Below are 21,994 nucleotides of genomic sequence, written 5' to 3'. Positions count from 1 at the left end.
GTTTTTTTAGTATATGGTATTTTAATATTGTATTTAATTGTATATACTACATATGTATATATAAGAGATAAAAAATATCACAAAATGAGTGCCTTTTTAATGATTTATTAATTTATAAAGGATAAAACATTTATTTTTGTATCATTCAAAGTATAATATTAAAAGCGCTTTCTCATCTAACACTTGATAGCTACAGGTATCAATATGAGTAAAGAAACACTGAAGGTTTAGCGAATATGCAAATAATTACTATTATTTTTTTCAAGTTCACAAAATTTTATTTTTATTGCATTTAGATTCTTGTCATTTGATTTAAAAAAAAATAATGTCATATTAACGCCCGAAAACGCATATAAACGTCTTTTGTTATACAGATATTTAACTGCTTAAAAATTTTATTTCTTGAATTAAATTAATTATTTATCGAATTGTCGAAAAACTATTTTCATGTGAATTTACAAAATATAATTTATTTAGATATTAATCTCATGATAATTGCAATATTATAATAGTTTAAATATATTATAGAATTAAAAGTCCTAATTGGTACAAGTCGTATTTAATTTACTATATGATTTTTTATTGATCTGAAAATATTTTGGAATAATTCACAATATTCTTTTAAAAAGTGTGTTAGTTGTTGAATTTTATAATAATATAGGTTGAAAACAAACGTGTTTATTGAATTGCTGTTTATTGTGTCAAGCAATAGCTAGTTTTTTAAAAAAATACTGGGAATGTATAGTAACGAATAATGAATGACGCATATATTCGTTTCCCGGCTTTAAAGATATATGTTATACAGGCAATTGTAACATAAAAATATCGATACTATGTTTTTTATTTTGTATTTTTAAAACTAAATATTTGAATTCCGTTTATTACAAAACAGTTTAATTATAATTGTTGTTTCCACAAAGATTTTTTTTATATATAGTATAACCATTTTTTTCTCCGTTAATAAAAAATTTCAAATCTATTATATAATTATGAACTAAGTTATAGACTAGATTAGGTTCTTGATATTAATATATTATAACTAGATTTGTTTTATTTTTATATGACCAATGAAGACATTGTATAATTTATTTTTTTAGTGCTTTAATAATTAAAGATACTAAAAAATATAGTTATATTGTAACTTAAACTATTCTAAAGTAAAAAAACATTAAATGTTTATTTTATAGTAACACATGCTACTATAAACTAATATAAACTACTAGCTTAATAAATGTTATAGGAACAATCTTACTTTAATACAGTTAAAAAATTCGCTTCTTCTAGCATTTTTTAATTATTAAAAAATCATACTAATAATTTATAAAATTTTACATAAATCATTGACTTTTTTTTAATGAAACACAAAAATCACTTTCAAGTGTTTGTTTCAATTTTAATGATTCAAAATATATTTTTTTTAAAGACTTAACCTTCTCACACCTATCGGAATTTTTTTTATTTTATCTTTGATTCTAAATATTCCGATTTTCTTCGTCCAGGAAGTGTTACATCGATCGAAAGAAATGGAATAAATCTTCCAGCCTTTTTTTATTTTTCGTGCAAAAAATTCAGCTGTTATTATTGTCAAGGTTTAAGAGTTTCATAATGAATAATTTTTTTGCAATTCAACCATACATATATAATAACTTTTTTTACAGTGAGCTCTGGCTTCGAAAGTAGGTTTTGCTACCTGATCTTTTAATAAACAAGGTTTTTTACGACGATTGTTGACGTACAACACTGTTTCTCATCTCCTGTTATCAGATGATCGAGAAAAAGTGACTCAGCTTTAAGATTCAGTAGCTCTTAGGTTTTGAGCAAAAGTGCTGATTTATTTCTTGGCTTAATTCGTGTAAAACATATACATTTTGTTTCCAAGCCTTCCCAATCTCTTTAATGTGTCTAAGCACGGTTGAATCAGACTGATTTAATTTCTCGTCTAGTTAATAGATAGTTTGAGTAGGATTTGCTTTCATTTTTGCAGCCATAACACCATCCTCAAACTGAATAAATTTAAATGAAATAGCTTAATAATTACAGCTCATTGTCATGACAATTTAAATTAAAATAGTTTATTATTACAATATTACAAAAAGTACGCAAAATACGGATTTAAAAGTTCTCTTGGTTAATCAAAAGTCAATCAGACATAACTTCAACTCAAATTTTGTACGGCTGGTATGAGGAGTAATTTCCCGTTTGCCCAAATGCTGACATTCCGATGTTGATCAAAAATGTCTTTACTGTGAACCTTGAACTTTATCAACGCTTTTAAACATTTAATTACCACCATCAGAGGCGTCTTACTTGTGTCACCCACGAAAACTATTTTATCAAGTTGATATACTCTCCGATAATAAATATAATCAAATTCAATAGGTATGCAAGTTTATTTTCTTATCCCTCAATTTTGCCATTTATTAATTTAAAAAATAATCCTCCCATACCGGGAATCGAACCCGAGCCTCTCGGGTGAAAGCCGAGTATCCTAGCCACTAGACCATATGGGATTATGAGTTATGATATATGTTTTTGTGAGTGGTAAAAATAAATGTTTGAAAACACTTGTGCAAATACATATTATGAAGCAAAACTCTATATCACAAATATCAGAAATGAGTTTTTTTTGTTATTAAACAAGCTCTTATCTCTAAATAAAATATCATAAGTTAGTTAAATTAATATTTATACAATTTTCTAAAAGGACTCAATAAAACACAAAGGTTATATAAATATTGTGATAGATATAAATTAATATTAAATTCGATAAAAACATATTTTTGTATTTTCTTTAGTAAAATAGAAATATTTTCAGCCTTATGTTTTACTTATTTTATTGTAATATTGTTTTATTATAATATTAATATCATGTTTGTATATTCATAATCAACCAATTCGTATAAAATGAACACGTTTATTTAAACAAGTGTATAAATAAACGTGTTTATTTAACACTTGTTTAAGTTCATTTGAAGCAACATTTACGCGACTCTCAACTATTTAATTCATTACTATAATCCCATATGGTCTAGTGGCTAGGATACTCGGCTTTCACCCGAGAGGCTCGGGTTCGATTCCCGGTATGGGAGTATTGTTTTAAACTGAAAAATATTAATATAAAAACTTTTTAGGAAAAAATACATAAAATTATTACTATTCATAAACAGATGTTTCTTTTGCTTTTTAGATAAATAATAAACATAAATATATTTTTAGTATCATTTATTTAATTTTAGAGATAATTAAAGTCGGAAAATTCTCGGAAAAGCCTCGCGCCACGTTAGTACTGGAGTAACATAAGAAAGTTTCGCGCTTTCTTGTCCGTGAAAATCTTCAACACGGAGGCTGTATATGTATCTGAGACGTATAAGCAAGCGTCTGAAATCTTGGTACGAAATACGCAGACTCAGTAGATTTGCGCTCGAAGGCGAATAAGAAAAGAGTAAAGAGAAAATGTAGGCGTTTCGCCAAAGGAACGCGAGCTTTTGGCTCGCTCTATAGGAATAAGAGACTTGTGGGAGGAGAATGTTTATACTCACGTAAAGATAGCATAAGATGATTTGTTTGAAGGGTGTTTCCTTGAATTCTTATCTTATAAAAGAAAAAAACTTATTAATAAACTTAGAAATATTTATTATAAATTACTAAAATATTTTTATTTAATAAATATGCTTTGTTATAATCAAAGCAAGTTCTTTATGCATTGATCTATTTATAAGTATTCCTTGAGCGAGATTGATTGATACTTTTGCTTTGCCTCTTAATTATTATTATTCTGTATTTAGGTACATTTTATGCTTAATAGTATGCCATTGATAAAATATGTAGTGCAATAGAAGTGTAACGATCAGGGTTATATTAGGTAAAATACATTATTATTATTATATATATATATATATATATATATATATATATATATATATATATATATATATATATATATATATATATATATATATATATATTATTATTATTATATATATATATATATATATATATATATATATATATATATATATATATATATATATATATATATATATATATATATATATAAAATACTGTTATTAGCTTTTCATGTCTATTTTAACAATATTTTTTTGGAAGATGTAATGATACAAATACGATATTTATTAATACATATTTTTTGTGTACACAATAAAATACAATGAAAAAAAAAAGTATGGTGAAAGGAATTTATACTTATTATTATTATCAGATAATCCATCTTAAATAATATTCAATTAATCTCAGGAAAACAATGATTCCGGGCCTCATGACAAAAATGGCATAATATATTTTTTTAAATATCGTAATATAAGTTCTTAAATAAATAATAATAGGTACGAGTTAACTCTTTCCATGCTACAAATAAATATAAAAATTAGCCACCGTTGCGACATATTTTATACGAAATATTTTAATTAGACATTAAATATTATTAAAAATATCTACTCATAATATTTACTTAATAATTAGACGTATTTTCTTTGCTGCTCAGTGTTGCCATATAGTGAATTTCCAGTTCTGGGCAAAAGCAATAAAATTGTGAAATCGCGGTAAAACGCTCGATTATAAATCTTTTAAATTAAGACTTTTTATAACAATATTACGAGTGACAATCAAATAAAATACATCTAAACCGAATTTTGCCCAATAGGAGAACGCAAAAAACAATTATCACTTCTCAGAAGTCAAAAATCCACGTCAAAAGCAATAAAATCGTGTCGTCGCCGTCGCAGTGGGAACGCTCGTTACCGAGCGTTCCCACTGCGACGGCGCCGACGCGATTTTATTGCTTTTGACGTGAATTTTTGCCTTCTGAGAAGTGATAATTGTTTTTGCGCTCTCCCATTGATCAAAATTCGGTTTAAATATACTTTGGTCAGCCCTCTTATATTAGAAGTCCATAGTAATATCGGTAAGGTCCATAGTAATATCATATTTTTAAAACATAGTGTAATATCGAAATGCAGACAAACTATGGAACAATAAGTGAGATGCAATGTCTTTCTGTACTTATTCTTCCACTTATTTCCTCCTGAGAGTTGAGTTGCCTTAGTTTGTATTTTGTATACTTAGGTTTAAAACTTTCATTAGGTTAGGTTTGGGTTTGAACAGCAAATGGACGTTTCGCAACCGTCAGATTGAGCTACATAGACATTTTAGAGCAGAATATTAGCGCTTAACATTTTATTTATATTTTCGCTGGTAGAAATATATATCTACTAGTGAACCTGTATTTGCATTTTACTAGTGAAAATATATCATTAACAAAAAATTCACATTCACTGTAAGATTTGTACATCGGGTGTAAATAAATAATGATAAGTATGTAAATATCTATAAAGTTGAAATCATATAGTTGTACTAGCACCTGGCAAAAAAATTATATTTTCACCGGTGAAAATATTTATCTACATATGAAAATGTACTCTGATATGATTTTACAGAAATGACATCTTTTAAAAAATATTTTTGGGATAGATTCGAGACTATTTTTTCTAGATTTGCTGCATTAAATCTAGTTGTCAAATTACTAATTATGAAATCTATAAAATTTAATTTATATAATTCAGCTGGTGTTGTTGTTGATTTTTCATTATTTCTCAGCTTCTTCTTTAGGTATTCTATCTGAATTGTCACATCGAATACATAAATTTATTTCTACTAATTTATATTTATTGATTATTTTCTCTCATGTCTTATATTTTTTAAACTTTTAAAAAGAAATAAAGTCAACAATAATTTGCAAACAAATTTGAACACAAACGGAACCGCGTCAAAAAAACTATAATCTGCCCCTTTGAATAATAATGTTTATTGTGAAAGTACTACCTAGAAAGTGGGTGATTTTGAAGGCAATGTTTCGCTCCTTTTATTTATTGTATGTATAAAAAGTCTCAAACAACTATAGTTTAGTTCAGATTCATTATTTGAGTCGGACTCCGGGAATAGGCCGGCTGATAGTAAATAATTAATAAAATCTGTTTAAAGAAATTACAGTTTGTCAAAAAGCATATAAAAAGTATAAATAAATATTTATTCTAAATATAATGATTACTTTGCTTCTAGCTATACATACAAATATAACTAACGATTAGCTCACGGAATTTAGAACCACCACAATACCTATTTACAGTACATATCGTGACACACGCATACGTAACTCGATCCCAACAACCACTTGTCATCGCTCAGCTAATGAAGAAATCTTTAACGAACATCCGGATTTATGGCCAAGTGGCCGATAGTATCTGAATGACCTTTTCGATTGTGTGCCAAGTCTTGTTCTCATTCGAACCCTTGTCGAAGGTATTCCCGTCCACTGGGTACGTAGGTACTTCCCTTCTTGCGGATGTCGGAAGGTCGGAGGAGCTTGTTCACCCCGAGTTACAAGTGATATGTCTTGCTGAGAAGGGTGTGCCAAAAGGGGTGTGAGAGGGTTGGGTATCAATTGAGAAATCGTCGTGAGGGGGGGCACTTACGCGGGTATCGAATCTTTGCTAAGATTATGCGCCCCTTACTTGTGCGCCGACAGGTTGCAGTTCTGTAATTAATTATGTTGATACCCAAAACATGATAATATGTTAAACAGCAATTTATGATTAAATCTGTATTATAAAAATTAAATACATTTACTAATGAGATATTTTTTAAGGTATACAGAAACCTTAAATTAACATGTATTTTTATGAAGTAAATAAAGTCTTTCTAATTTATTCACAAATGTATAAAACAGCATATATTTTTGTATTAATTAAAAAAATAATTTTAGAAAATATTAGTTATAAAGAACCTTTGCACAAATGATGCTATTTAAACTCACGTTTTTATGATACAATTAAATAAATTATCATAAATTCGACAGATTTTTACGATAAACCTGAGGATTTAACTCCTGAATTAAATTTATTTATTTATTATCAATCGGCGCATTGTTCCTTTTCGATATCAGCGCTAAGCCCGGCGTTAAATATTTCATTTATCTGTCGACGCACAGATGTCAGCTGGAATTTATAGTGAGGAGATGTCGGCTGAAGGGATGAAAGATAGATTGCAGTGCGTTCTTGCGACTGATATTATTATCATGTATGCACACGCTCACTAAAAATTTGTCTTCATAAATCAGACTGAAAAATCTGATCCTAATTCAAAACTAGCTAGACTTGATATTATTAAATCAACACTATTTGAAAGTAACATATTTAAAACACATTTAATATTAAAACAATAATGTCATTGAGAATTTGCTGAATGTATTTCATTGCCGATCGTCCTTTAACCAATTCGGAAGCTCAGTCGATTAAGTGAATTTCTTGGAAGGATTATCAGAATGTATTTCCGACTCAGTCTTCTATTTTAGACTGTAAAGCGGGATTAAGGACTTGAAATGTGTTCAAATTTGTCAACGTCTGTGTGTATATAATAATGTTTAAATTATATGCATTCGCCGATAAATACTAAATATTAAATGCCATAATTTTTAATACGAGAAACATTTAATAAAAATCATGTAAAATTATTTTAATTTAAAAGTAAGGAAATTTAAATTAAACTTTGTTAAAAAATAGCATTAATGAGATTAAACTAATAATTAGTAAATTTTACTAGAAATGGGAATATTTCCTTTGAGCTAAACTAATCTTATCATCTACTTGCAATGGGTAGAATTATAGGGACGAAAAGTTGTCAAATTTATATTTGCTAGTCTAAGACAGGTGTGTCTAAGTCTAGCTTTAACCTTTGGATCTTCAATGCCGCTTTTTAAAAGCCACAACTAAAAAGAACTTGAAATATTAAATCACCTATTTTTTAATTCAAGTGTAGGTTTCTTTTTGGGTTCATGCCTTAACCACTTTACTGCATTAAAGTACACAGTGTCTCCATAGAGAGTTTCTAGAGGATTCAGAAACTTTAAATAAATGATGAATTATTCCTTTTGATTTTTATTAAATTTATTTTTATTGATCATGTAAAAATATAAGTATTTTTATCGATATAAAATGTAGTGATTATATAATACTATACAAAATATAAAATATCGATATTTTTTAAATCCTTATCTTCTTTCCTTTATCTAACACTGGTCTTTTTTTTTATCTAACCATCAGTTACAATTTCAAACATGTGCCGGTCAAGCGTTGCTTGATTTGATTTATATAAATCAGTGAAAAAACTTGACCTTTAGTGAAACTATGGAAGTCAGTTTATCGGTAATATCAAAATAGTTGTATATTCTAAAAAATAAATTAAGACGTATCTGTAACATCAGTGCTTTTATCTTAAGGCATTTAATGAGGTCTATTATCTGTGGGTTTTTAGGACAGATTTTTTTTGCTACGTTTTAAATTTATCATTAATAAGAGGATTTGATTTGCTTAGAAATTAAATCTGCTATTATATAACTTGCCTTGATATTTCGAAATGGTTGTTGTTGAGGTGAAAGATTTTTTTGGATCTTCAATTTTATTGCAACTTATTAAATTTTGAATGAAATTAAATATAACGCATTTAAAAAAGAAGTTTTGTTGCATTGCATTGATTTTTCCAGATCTTAAATTTTTTAATGTAACATTTTCACTTTTAATTATTGGATATCGTGGAAGCCATATTAAAAAATATTATGTGGACTTTTTAAATGTGCAATATTATATATACAATAATTGTTCAATAAAAACTATTTTTTTGTGCAGTAGTATTGTTGACAGATTAAGTGTAAGCGAGTATTGGCGAGAACCGTGAACACCCCATGAATAACTATCTGCAACTTTAACAAAGATTTACTTTACTTAAATGCACAAACAATTCGTTTTATGAATCAAAGTATTTATTTAAATGCACATATCTTTTAAAATTATTTCCTATTAAATCGCACATTCAATTTTAAATTTAATTTTTAATAATATTGATACGCAGGCCGCACGAAGAAGTGTTGTGGGCCGTTTGCATCCCGCTTGGTCTAAAAGTACCAGAAAAAAATGTCGTTTTTTCATAACCATTTTTAACGAAATATTTTAGTGTGCCTTGCGTATGAGAGTTAATATATACTCAATTTAATGCACTTAATTTTGAATATCAACTAAAAGCATATGCAATGTACTAGATTCAAGTAATTAGAGCTTAGTAGTTTACACATGTTTTTAGTTATTATGTTCAAAACATAATCCAGTTACTAGATGAGGTTTTGCACGTTCAAATAAGGCTAAAAAATAATCTGAAAATTTTGATATAAAGAAACTATGAAAGTATTATACTAAAATAATTATTGATAATAGGGATTCAGATTTATGCAAAAATTGTATTACTGATAAATTGATTAAATTTAAAAACTGATTAACCAATTATTTACCAGTAATTTAAGGTATTGATTGATGATAATTATGGGATAATATAATAACAGATTGACTAAAAAATTTAAATGTTTACATATATACTATTTATTATATGAAGTATTTTTTTTAGAAACGAATTAAAGTTTGTGCTTTAAAAAAACACCATATCTCACTTTTGTTAAGGGTTTTTTTTTAATTGTATGCTAGTTAGTTGAATTGTTGCAGGATATATAAAGGCTAATTTTAAATATTTTCCTTGATTTTTTACTAAATTTTTCTATATCCTTTCTTTATATTGCTTTTGGCAAATCTTTTGTTATATTATTAGTGATTTGATGCAACTGGCGGTTTTTCTTGACTTGTTCATTTTAATTTTGACTTTTTTTTAATTTTTTTAAATATCATTTAATTTGTATTAATCAACCTTTTATACTATTTGTTTCATTATTTCATTTTTAGCATGTTGGCTAAATCAAGTTTTTTCACTATTGATGCAATTGGAGTGAGACAAATAAAATGAAAATATTCTTGACAAGATCTAACAGTACAGCATAATTTTTATTAATATTTGTTAAAGAAGTTTCGCTAACATATCTTTATAGATTACTATTGAATTTTGAATATTATGATTGAACCAAACATCTATTTTTATTAAAGCAAGTATGAGAGAATTCTAAACACCCTCCAATCTTTTTCGCTGCAAATATCGTCACAAATATCATTTTTTCGAAATAAAATTACGCTTAAAAGCAAAAATATGTAATTCTTGATCAATCAAAATACCGGTTATCAAGAATATATTTACGGGTAATTTTCTCTTGGAATTTAGTCGTATATAATATGCATGCCTTAGAGGCGAATTGACTGCTGAAAATTAAGCAAATTTAATTGTTACTATTTAAAAATATTTATGACATGATATATGTACAAAAACACGTTAAAAATCGATAAAATATGCAAAAAAGTAAATTGGATATTGCATTATTTAAATAAAGATAAACGAGGTAATTTTATTAGGGAGCATTTTTTTAAAATATGATTTAAAATCAAGTTTTTATAGAATTTAATCACCATAGAAAAATACTCTATTGTATTTAAGCCAGGGACGTAAAATATTCAAAGTAGCTTTTACATAAAATGGTATTGTTGTCTTTATAGTAAACCTGCAAGGGATTAAAAGTAATTAGAATAATAAATAGCACAGTTTTATTTTACTTCCCTAGACCGATACAATAGAGAGCTAAACATAGATAAAAATAAATTAATTTATTAATATTGTACATCATTTAGTTTTTCTTCTTCTCTCAGATTCTAGATGAATGTTAGTAAAGAACGTCAAAGTTTACTAAAGACTAGATCATTATTTATATGAATAGCCAATATATGAGTAAATTTAATTGAGTTTAATTATATTAATAAAAGATTTAATAAGGGTTTAAAATAAATCAATATAAAGTAAGTAAAGATCAGATTAAATTTCACTTACCAGATTTTCAATAGAAAATGTTATAAATAAATTAAACGTACAGTGTAAAATGATTCCATCTACTGATCTAACCGAAACGACCCGAAATATGCTATGCCACAATCACATCGCGATTGCGGCAAGTGTGTTAACATGCACGGGTGAAAAAAATGGATGTGTTTTACACACGGGCCAGACCGAAACCCCCGTGCCCGCTTGTTGGTTGATTCTTTTTTGGCGGCGGCTATTTTTCGGCTTTCCCAACTCTTTATTTTCATTTCTGGTTTTTACGGTTAACATTTTTGTGCGGTGGCGAGCAGCAGTGTAATTATCTACCCCAGACCGAGGGTAGTTTCGGGGTGGTGGCCCCAAACGAGCTTGATTCACTGCCACTGCCGCGACGATGTATGAACACAGAGAGAGAGAGACCGTGTATGTAGAGAGTGAGAGTCATGGCGTAGTAAACGGGCGTCGGTTTTAGGGGGCGACAAAAGTTCGATATACCTTTTTTATAATTCACGCCAATTTAAATGATGACTGGTAGTACTCAAGTAGACACAATTACTTCTTTTCATAGGAAGTGACATTGATTGAGACTATTCATATGAATATGATTCAATAAGCACAATACAAAAATTAGAATAAACTATAATATACAATAGTGATAATAAGCAAAAAAAAAAAATATTATTTATTTTGTATTTGAAAGATTACAAATGCCATTGAAATTTAAGATTTCTAATGCAGCGGTATATAAAATGCAGTTTTTATATACCCGAACAGATTGATCTACTTCGATTGATTATAGAGCGTTGAATCGAATTTCGCACTTCCGTATTTTTAATCGAATCGTAGAGAAAATTGTCAATTACAGATGTTGCTACTTTTTTGGATTATTGAAAACACGAGATTTGAGTTTGACGCTAGACAAATATTATGGCGTAGCTCTTTGCAAGCCCCTATACATTCTTGCAATCTGCTGATTCCTTTCAGAGCAATTTATTTTTATCTAATTGTAGTTCCTAGATTACTAAAGCAAATAAAAGGATGATAAAAGTCGCTAATAAAATCGTAAAAATAATATTTATTAAAAAAACTTTCAAAAAAGCATGCATATTTTCAAACATCTGGCACGGACTCATAGTATAAAAAATGCAGTTGTTATAGATCAGAATGGAGCAATTTACTTTGATTGATTTCGGGCTCCCGTATTTATACCCAAATCTTAAAAATTGTCAATAACAACTGTTGCTACTTTACATTTTTGATGTAAAACAATATAAAAAAACCTTTTTGGATTATTGAAAAAAGGAAATTTGAGTTTTCGTCAGACAAATATTATGGCGTAACTCTTTGGAAAGCCCCCATACATTTTTTTAATCAGTTAATTCCCTCGTAGAGCAGTTTCTTTTTATCTGATTGTAATTATTAGATTATCAAAGCAAATATAAGGATGATTAAAGTGGTTAGGAAAATCGTAAAAAAATATTTATAATAAAAACTTTCAAAAAAACATGCATATTTTCATACATCTGGCACGGACTCACGGTATAAAAAATGCAGTTTTTATAGACCAGAACGGAACGATCTACTTCGATTGATTACATAGCATCGAGTTACGAAGAAATTTCGGACTCCCATATTTATACCCGAATCGTAGAGAAAATTATCAATAACAGTTGTTGCTATTTTACAGTTTTTTGTTGCAAACAAGATAAAAAACCTTTTTGGATTATTGAAAAAACGAGATTTGAGTACATCGTCTGACAAATATTATGGCGTAACTTTTTGAAAAGCCCCCATACATTTTTTCAATCTGTTGATTTCCACGCTGAGTGGTTTCTTAGATTCCCAAAGCAAATATAAGGTTGATTTAAGTGGTTAGGATAATAGTAACAAATATTTTATAAATAAGTCTTTCAAAAAACATGCAGTGTCTTTCAAAAAACGCCCTTTCTAATACAGAGATATAAAAAAATGCAGGTGTTATATATCCGTACAAATTTAATTTTTAACAAAAAAGGCTTTTACAAAAAAAACTTTTTAGCAAATTCTCTATTTGCCATTTTTGTATAGAAATTAGCAAAAAGTAATTCTCTATAATAAATACTAAATATAAATATTTCGTTTAGATCGGTTGGCATATGGAGAAATTTCCCATCGGCCTAAATATTGATATTTAGATGCTGAACACAAACGCCTAAAATAAATAAATATTAATATGACAATAACAATAATTAGATATAACAAATATGCTAAGATGCTAGTGATACGATTTTTTATATTTGATTCACTCTCAGTGGATTTTTCAACGGGTAAGATACTAGTTTAAATATATAAAAATCTATATTAGATTACTTAGCTTAAATTAAGTAGGTGCTCTAATACAATATTATTTTAGTTTTGCTAATAAGAAACTTTAAAAATAATTTTCCCATACCGGGAATCGAACCCGAGCCTCTCGGGTGAAAGCCGAGTATCCTAGCCACTAGACCATATGGGATTATGAGTCAAAAAAGATATTTTTTCGAGTGGTTTTGATAAACATGCTTAAACACACTTGTTCAAATACAGGTGTAATAATTAAACACAATAACAATAATGCCTTTTCTGTTCACATTTTTCAAAATTTTCTTACGATAAAGACGTAATATTGAACACAAAAGAAAGTCAAAATCTGAATATATGATAATTGATATTACAACTGATAATTTATATGAAAATATTATATGCAATCAACATGAATCTATTATGCCAAAATTCATATAGACTACATATCTAGTATAATCAGTTTTATAACATTTATTGTATGTGTATTTGAACAATGTTCCGAACATGGTAATCAAAATGACTCACTTAACTTACTTTGTGATTTATAATCCCATATGGTCTAGTGGCTAATACACTCGGCTTTCACCCGAGAGGTTTATGTTTGTTTTTAAAAAATTGAAAGTAAAACTATTTTTATTTACATTATCAGCATCTTTAAATTTGCATGATTTAATTAGTGTTATTCAATTATAAGAGACATGGATTCTAATCTTACATAAAACTAAGGTTTTTAAATAACTATCGCATATTTATATTTATAGTTCCGCTGGATCATCACAAACTAGGTTTTCATAGTGTTTTTTAACATGTCATTCATTTATGGTATTGCCACTTTTTTAATAAAGAGTTTAGTGTATTTCATAGAGAGTAATAAAGATAAATATATGCATCAGATAAATATGCAACATAATAAAGAAAGCCGCAAAAAAATAGTCAATCCCTTCTCTAAATAGTAAGATAAACTCAACTCCCTTATTATATTTACTTTATATATATACAATAAATACAAAATATGTTTACAATACAGTATATGATACAAACACAGGGGTATAAAGAGTAATGAAACGGCAGCGGGTATCGTTTCGTCCCGCGGTATACCGTTTTCATTTGCGCGGCCGCGTCCTTGATTGCCGTTTCCGGCGGAACAGGCCGCCATTTTATATTGATAAGTACACTTTTACGAGACACACGCGGGGGCTTAAAAACACAATTAAATCCATCGGTCGGCGGTCGAAAAACCACCCAACCACCCTCGGCGCGAAACCCAACCCCTGAATTGTAACTCTACGGGGGGTGGCTATTGCAATCGAACGTAGTCGGAAAAGCGTTTTAAAAATACCGATACCGATTACTTTTTTTACATATCGATAAGGTAACTTTTATTATATAGTTACCCGTTTATGTTCATAGTGTATATCGTTATGTTCTGGGTTACTTAAAATCCTGATATATAGTTTAAGGACATAATATATAATGGAAAATTTCATGATAACAGAGCTCACTGTATGATAGTTTTTTTTGCTTAAGCAAATATTTTTCTTAATTAATATTAAAGATACCAATAAACATCCTTATGTTTTTTGCGGATTATGTTTTATACTTCGTAAAAAATGATTTGCTTTTAATGAGCGATGATACTTATAATTTATTAATACAATTAAAAATCAATAATAAAGAAATATATTTTTTTAATATGTTTTCAAGAGGCATTTTTATACTAATTAATTGCGAATTTTCCGTTGAAGCATTTTCAGGCGTAAACTTATGCATTAATGCTTGGAAAATACAATCGTGGAACAACTGACAGAAATTAAAGTATGTAAATAAGTAACATTAATTTTAATCAATATTATAAACTATTAATACAGCTTATAATCAATACCGTACGATGCATGCCCTAGCTTAATTGTTTATTAAGATTTTTATCTATGAAATTAGAATAAAAATATGAAAAAGCAATCTGCAATGATGGATCGAAATTATAAGTATATAATATAAGAATCAATGACTTTGATCTCCCAGATACGATAGAAAAGCAATAGCATTCAAATGAGATTCAAATCCAAAAACCATAGATATTAGTCACCGACATATTTGTCTAATCTACCTTGATTGTTTGAATAAAAGTTATCACAATCTTTAAAATTTTCCAAAAAAAAATAATATTGACCAATATAAATCATTTATAATTCTTGTAATAAAAATATACTTGTTTTATTTAAAAATAAAATAGTAATATTTTTATGTCTTGGTAGTCCGTAGAAATCTCATAAATATATTTCAATATCATCTATGTTAGTTGAATCGCTTATACTTATGGATATATCTTTATTTCAGCAATGTCGAAAAGTTTCGCAAACAACTTTAAAGCTTGTCAGTCCCTAGACTGACGTTTAGCTTAGGCCACTTTTCTTTCGTGTGTTTTCAACCCGAGATCGTTTTACCACTCTTGCGTGAAGGCGCGTCATTAAGGTCGGTTTACACGCGTAGAGCAATTTATCGATTGGACTCTAGTGGAATTGAACTCTTTGTGTCCTCTCTCCGCTTTGGACGATTGACGTTAAATAACCCTCAGCGGGAAGCTGAACGGAAAACGTCAAAAAGCGGATGTCCGCATATAGAGAGAGAGAGAGAGAATGGTATAAAATGCCCCGGCGACAGGTGGAGACATTTCAATTAGTCGCCAGGACAAAGCGGGATAAATCCCGGTGTATCCGTAACGTATATGACATTTAAAAAAAAGTTGACGTTTGTAATTGCAATTGCAACGATTCAAAATCATGCATGTGAAATGCATATTTTTTATAAAAAGAGTATGGCCGCTTATTGGTATAATAAATCAAAATAAATCTTATTGTAATAACACATATAGAACCAACTTTTAGTAATTCAATACATAAAGTTATAGTTATATTAACATAGATTTTCTAGATTCTCATAGATAGAAGATTTCTCTTATGAAAACTTGATCGGCAATTTTTTTAATTAAGGATCATAAGTATATTTTTATAATACTGCTCTTACAACAATATTTGAGTCATATTTTATAAATTATTGTAAGAGTAACCTTGTAGTTATTTTTATTAATAGCGTAATTTAACGGTGACAAATTCTGGAATGAGAATGGAACAACTTTTTTGCTATAATATATACATATTATAGAAAAACGCGTTCCTTTAAAATGATTCGTATCATTTTAATAATCTAATTATAAAATGATTTATCTAATAAAGATAATCTCTCATTTTATTTATTGTAGATTTTCCGTTGCAACATGACAGGCGTAAGCCTATTGCGTTAAAACGAAATAAATACAATCAACATCTACTAAGAAAAAAGAGAGACACCAGATTGATATCAAAGTCTGTAAATCAGTAATATTTATTTTAATTGCTATATATGTCATTATGTACGATTTACAAAATAAAATGAGAAGACAATTCACTAGAGTCTAGTGAATTGTTCGGAATTCAAACAATATAGTCTAGTGACTAGACTATATTGTTTGAATTCCGAGAGTCTTTAAGATTAAAACTTACAATTTAGTATTTCGGCAGTGATGCACCTTCCATGGTCACAAATTCTCAGATTTGTGTCTGAGAATTCAAAACCAATGAATTTTGCGAAAAAAAACATTCTGATAATTTGTGACTATGGTAGGTGCATCACTGTCGAAACATCGAATTGTTAGTTCTAATCGTGATAAATACCTGCATTAACATAATAATACATATATAATTATTTTGCATTCAAATCTTTCAAATCAATACTACTTGGGCATAAACAATTTTAAAACTTATTTACCTATTTAAATATATATATATATATATATATATATATATATATATATATATATATATATATATATATATATATATATATATATATATATATATATATATATATATATAATATACAAAAATTAAATCCACAAAATAGTTACTTATTTATTTATTGTATTATAACACTGATTTTTCTGGACAGTATTTTTTTCAGACACCGATTATTTCAGACAAAAATATATTTTTTATATTATATATAAAAAAAAATGTAGTAAGCATTTGAATTCGTGCATTGTTGAATTCGTGCACTGACAAAGTTATTCGCATATTTGCGAATGATTTTGTCAGTAAATAACAATGCACAAATCAGAGGGGAAAAATTTTGCCTGCATTAAATCTGTGTACACAGCAATTTTTATTTGTTGATCACATCTGAATTTTTCCACTCATTTTCATGGAGTTCGCCATCAAAAAGTCGTAATCAATATTCATTTAACATTTAATTGTCTGTTTTATAGATGTCAACTAGTTGAAAATGTTATAAAAATAATCAAAATACCAACAATGTTTATTTTGAAAAAAGTTTTTTCACGAAGTAAAAATATTGATGCATTGGATTGAATTTATATTGTTTGCTACATTTGTTACTTAAAAATTTGACAATATAAAAGTTGATCTTGATATATTTAAATATTTTCTTCAATTTTTTAAATTGTAACCGCAGAATGAGTAAGAAATAGCTCATTCTGCTGTTACAATTTAATACATTAAAATTATAAGTTTAATACGTATATGCTCAGAAAAATATATTAAGAAGCATAGTATAAGGAAAACAAAAATAAAAATGATATAAAGATATGAATTATTTCACGATTATTGCATATTTTTTTCATATTATATAGACATTATATAAGCAATATATTATGAAAAAACAATATAACAACATAAACCAGCTAAAATCGTCCCACTTCAGAGCAGAAATTCAGTCATTAATAAAAAATCAGTCATGAATAATCAAACAATAATGGCTTGGAATGCCAATGGACTCTTGCACAAACGCAATGAACTTCAGACTGAAATTATTTAACGTCAATCGTCCGAAGCGGATAGGGGACACAAAGAGTTCAATTACACTAGAGTTTAATCGATAAATTGTCAAATTACCAATTATACAATTTATAAAATCATTAAGTTTATATAATTCAACTCGTGTTGTTGTTGATTTTTCGTAATTTCTTTGCTTCTTCCTTTGGTATTTGATCTGAAAATTCAGATGAAATACATAAATTTACTGCTACTAATTTACATTCGTTGAATATTTCCTTTCATGTCTAATATTTCTTAAACGTTCAAAAATTTATAAAGTAACAATAATTTGCAAACAAATTTAACACAAACGGAGTCGCGTCAAAAACTGCAATCTGTCCCTTTGAACAATAATGCTTATTGTGAAAGTACTACCTAGAAAGTAGTTGCTTTTGAAGGCAATGTTCCGTTCCTTTTATTTTTTGTATGTATAAGGACTGAAGGAATTTATACCTAAAATGCATACATATGTACATCTCAAAATTAAATACGCGACTCCGCTGGAAAATGCATGTTAAGAAAAAGCGTGGAAAATCTCCTTTTAAATCTTGATACAGATCAATAACATTCTATGTTAAAAAAATATTATTCGTATGTGTGTTTAATTTTTAAATTATATATTGTTTATACTTAATTTTGTTTTTAATGCTATATATTATTAAAAAAAATATGGAGTAATCTATGTTTGAAATAATCAGTGTTCGCAAAAATCTGTCTGCAAAATGCGTGTCCAGAAAAATCCGAACACCCAAATTTTTAATTAATACTTTTTAACTAGATTTATACGAAGGTTAATATCGATAGAATGTCTGAGTAACAAAACTTCGTCTTAACGTCATCATACCCACAAAGACGTTTCACATACATCAATACATATATATAAAAATGACCGAATTACCCATTCGATTTCCAGTCGATCGGTGCGAACGCGCAAAGTCTTCGGTGGCTTCGGAGTGTATTTCGGTGCGGCGATACATCAAATAAACACATGGTGCTTGGTTTTGCGTACACCTTTAATGCGGGAGCCCCCCGGGGGGCGGGCGCCCTGCGGCTGGCACCGGGTTTCGCGGTGTCCCGGGGCCGGGGGGCCCCAGCCATTGATTCGGCCCGACCTCGCCGCCGGAAGACCCAACTTTGCGTCGGTGTTTGTGGCCAAAGCAGACAATCACCCTTCTACACTCCGACACTCACGAATCGGGTTTCGATTTACGTACCGCGTACTACATATGTACGTTAATTTTACGTGATGACTAGTCAAAACAATTGCAGGACGTGCGCCTAGAGATCAATTTCATGTTTATTTTAAATTTATATTTTTGCTTTTATGGAACTCCAACATTTTATAACATAGTGGATCAATGCTATTGTAAATGTGCAAGAGGTATATCTATTGCTATCTAATCACACGTTCACTTTGTATTTTTATGCGGTAGCTTTAAATTATGATTGAGCACTAATCATTACTACCACTACTGTTTCAAGTCGTTTACGAATGCTCGTACTTAGCTGCTGCAGCAATTAAGAATTAAATTTATTCTTCTAATTCGTAGGAAGTTTCATATTAAATTTCTCAGCACTAGCGATGAAAAATAGGTTCAGTAAAGCAGGACAAGTCAGTACAGACTTTTGTGTCTTTTAACTCTGTAGAGTGTGACATCGCAGCCAGAAAGACGCAGTTGGAAACTAGCAACAATTTTATTAGATTATGTTACATATATTGAGTTACTATTATATTTATGGGTGAGATTGTTATTCTCCGGTGGTGGAAAAACTGGTGGAGGGATGATTTCAGTGAAAGATCCTTAAAGTTATGGTTGGTGTGGCAACGATAGTATAGCGGAGGTTGATCCCTCTCTGCTGTGGTGCTCGTATGGTGGATGCTCAGGATGTGAGCGTCCATGACCGTATATTGTCTGCGGGCGGGCAGTGTCTTGGAATCTGCCGGCGGTCTGCCCTCTCCTCATTGGAGACCAGCCTTAAGTATTCAGGGCTGCAAAGCTACACAATCATGCAGAGATCATCCAACCAATCGTTGCACTTTCTAGAACAACAATATATATATACGCCTTTAGAAAGTTACATTTGCTTGATGGATATCTCCGAGGTTGAATTGTGCAACGGGAATATTGTAGCCCTACGATGCTTTTTGTCTTTTGATGATATATAATTTCCCGTGACTGTTTTGGAATAAAAAAATATTCTGTCAATGCACCGGAGAATTCTTGCGTGTTATTTATGTGAAACCATTTTTCTAGTCGTAACGAGGGCTTTTGTGTGGTCCCATCCTTTACGTTCCATTGTCTAATTAATACGAATGATTTTTTTTTGGTTAAGGTAAATTACTGCAAGTTTCAAGAATAAGACTCCACAAGACTATTATTTATTTTATCCAGAATTTTCTGATTTATCGAGAAATTTTGAAAAGCATTTTTATTATATAATTTTTTTTCAAATATTTTCAAGAAATTTACAACCACTGTTATTTTTATAACGCTGTTTATGATTTAACCACTTTACTGGAGTAAAGTGGTTAAATCATAAACTATGTTTAAATTTCCAGAAGACTTAGAAACTTGAAATTAATGCGGATTTAATCATTTTGATTTTAATTAAATTTATTTTGGTAATGATGACGTTTATAATATTGTCTATTTTTTGTCGCTTTATTGGTTTAGAATGTATTGAAACTTTATCAAATTTAATTTATCGATCATTTTTGCATCTTTTTTAATTTTTTTCGCTAGTATTTTCTTTATAAGACACTATATAAAACATATGATGGTCAAGCAAAATCTTGCTAATATTGCTTTTTCTGCATCATACAATTCTGTGAAAAATCTTGCTCCTTAAGAAAACTAGGGAAGTCAGTTCTTCAGTAATATTAAATTCGTTGTACCGTATCTGTAATATCAGTGCTCTAATATAAAGTTGTGAAATAAGACCTATTATCTATAAGTTTTTGAGACAGATTATTTTTTTGCAACGTTTTCAAAACATACATTAAAAATTTCATCGTCAGTAAATAGATTTGCTACTATAATACATAACATAAAATGCCTTGAATTATTGAGAAACGTAAGATTTTTTCCAGATACTAAATTTTTGTGTATGGCTTATTCCTTGAAGTTTATTAAAATTGATAAGTAAATGCTTTTTATTGCTTTCGAAAAAATGCTCAATTTTTTAACAAAATATATTACTTTTTTATGAAACTTATTTGTCGTATATTTCCTTATCATTTTATCACTTTTATTAAGAGATAAAGTAAAAGCCACGATAAAACATAATAAAAAATTGTAATTTTATTACCAATTTCATTTTTATTTATATATATTTTTTGTGGGCTCATTTTAGACTTTCATTTGTCAAGAGCTTTGCTCTATAAATACCACCTGGATCAGTTTTAACAGACTTATACCACTTGGATCAGTTTTTAGTACAAATAATTCTTTAGTACAAATAAATCCGCTACCAGAAATTTGGAACTGTTTATTATAAAATAGTTGAATTTATAAATTTATGATAAAAATTCTAATAATACATAGTACAATTTAATACGTCAATATATTCAATTAGCAAGAAAAATATTCATGCCAATTATACCCAACATAATATAATATTTTATATTTTAAATATATTTTACAATTAAAAAAAAATTAAAAAAATACTCCACGGCGGGGAATCGAACCCCGGTCTCCCGCGTGACAGGCGGGGATACTTACCACTATACTACCGAGGATATGGACGCCGTTGCCAAATTTCTTACCTACTGCTTTATTTTTACATGAAAATTCTATTATTAATGATTTCTGAGCTAAAAATATTTCAATTCTTTCGTGTAAATTGTCTATTTTACTACTAGCTCTTAAGTTGCTAATTTTACAGAATTGTGAATTTACAAGTGAGTTTTCTTTATTTATTAAAATTTTGAATATATCTGGTTATTTTTTTCTTTTGATTTTTCTAGAGGAAAATTTTTATCCAAGTACATTTTT

At 28.6% G+C, this 21,994-nt stretch overlaps 1 protein-coding gene and 4 non-coding genes across 6 annotated transcripts in view; 2 read left to right on the top strand and 3 right to left on the bottom strand.

Moving 5' to 3' along the window:
- The window catches only part of RunxA (RUNX family transcription factor Runt related A), a 71,692-nt gene that overhangs the window by 15,921 nt on the left and 33,777 nt on the right, over positions 1 to 21,994 (top strand). The gene's annotated exons all lie outside the window — the stretch shown is intronic.
- On the bottom strand, positions 2,439 to 2,510 carry TRNAE-UUC (transfer RNA glutamic acid (anticodon UUC)). Its single transcript has one exon. It is a non-coding gene; the product is annotated as a tRNA-Glu (tRNA).
- TRNAE-UUC (transfer RNA glutamic acid (anticodon UUC)) lies at positions 3,018 to 3,089 on the top strand. The gene has a single exon. It is a non-coding gene; the product is annotated as a tRNA-Glu (tRNA).
- On the bottom strand, positions 13,232 to 13,303 carry TRNAE-UUC (transfer RNA glutamic acid (anticodon UUC)). Its single transcript has one exon. It is a non-coding gene; the product is annotated as a tRNA-Glu (tRNA).
- On the bottom strand, positions 21,667 to 21,738 carry TRNAD-GUC (transfer RNA aspartic acid (anticodon GUC)). The gene has a single exon. It is a non-coding gene; the product is annotated as a tRNA-Asp (tRNA).

Source organism: Plectrocnemia conspersa, unplaced genomic scaffold (assembly GCF_051122295.1).
Source record: "Plectrocnemia conspersa isolate PC_06_02 unplaced genomic scaffold, ASM5112229v1 ptg000011l, whole genome shotgun sequence".
NCBI classification, from domain to species: domain Eukaryota; kingdom Metazoa; phylum Arthropoda; class Insecta; order Trichoptera; family Polycentropodidae; genus Plectrocnemia; species Plectrocnemia conspersa.
Note: the sequence above shows the minus strand (reverse complement) of the source record. Positions and strands in the feature narration are given on the sequence as shown.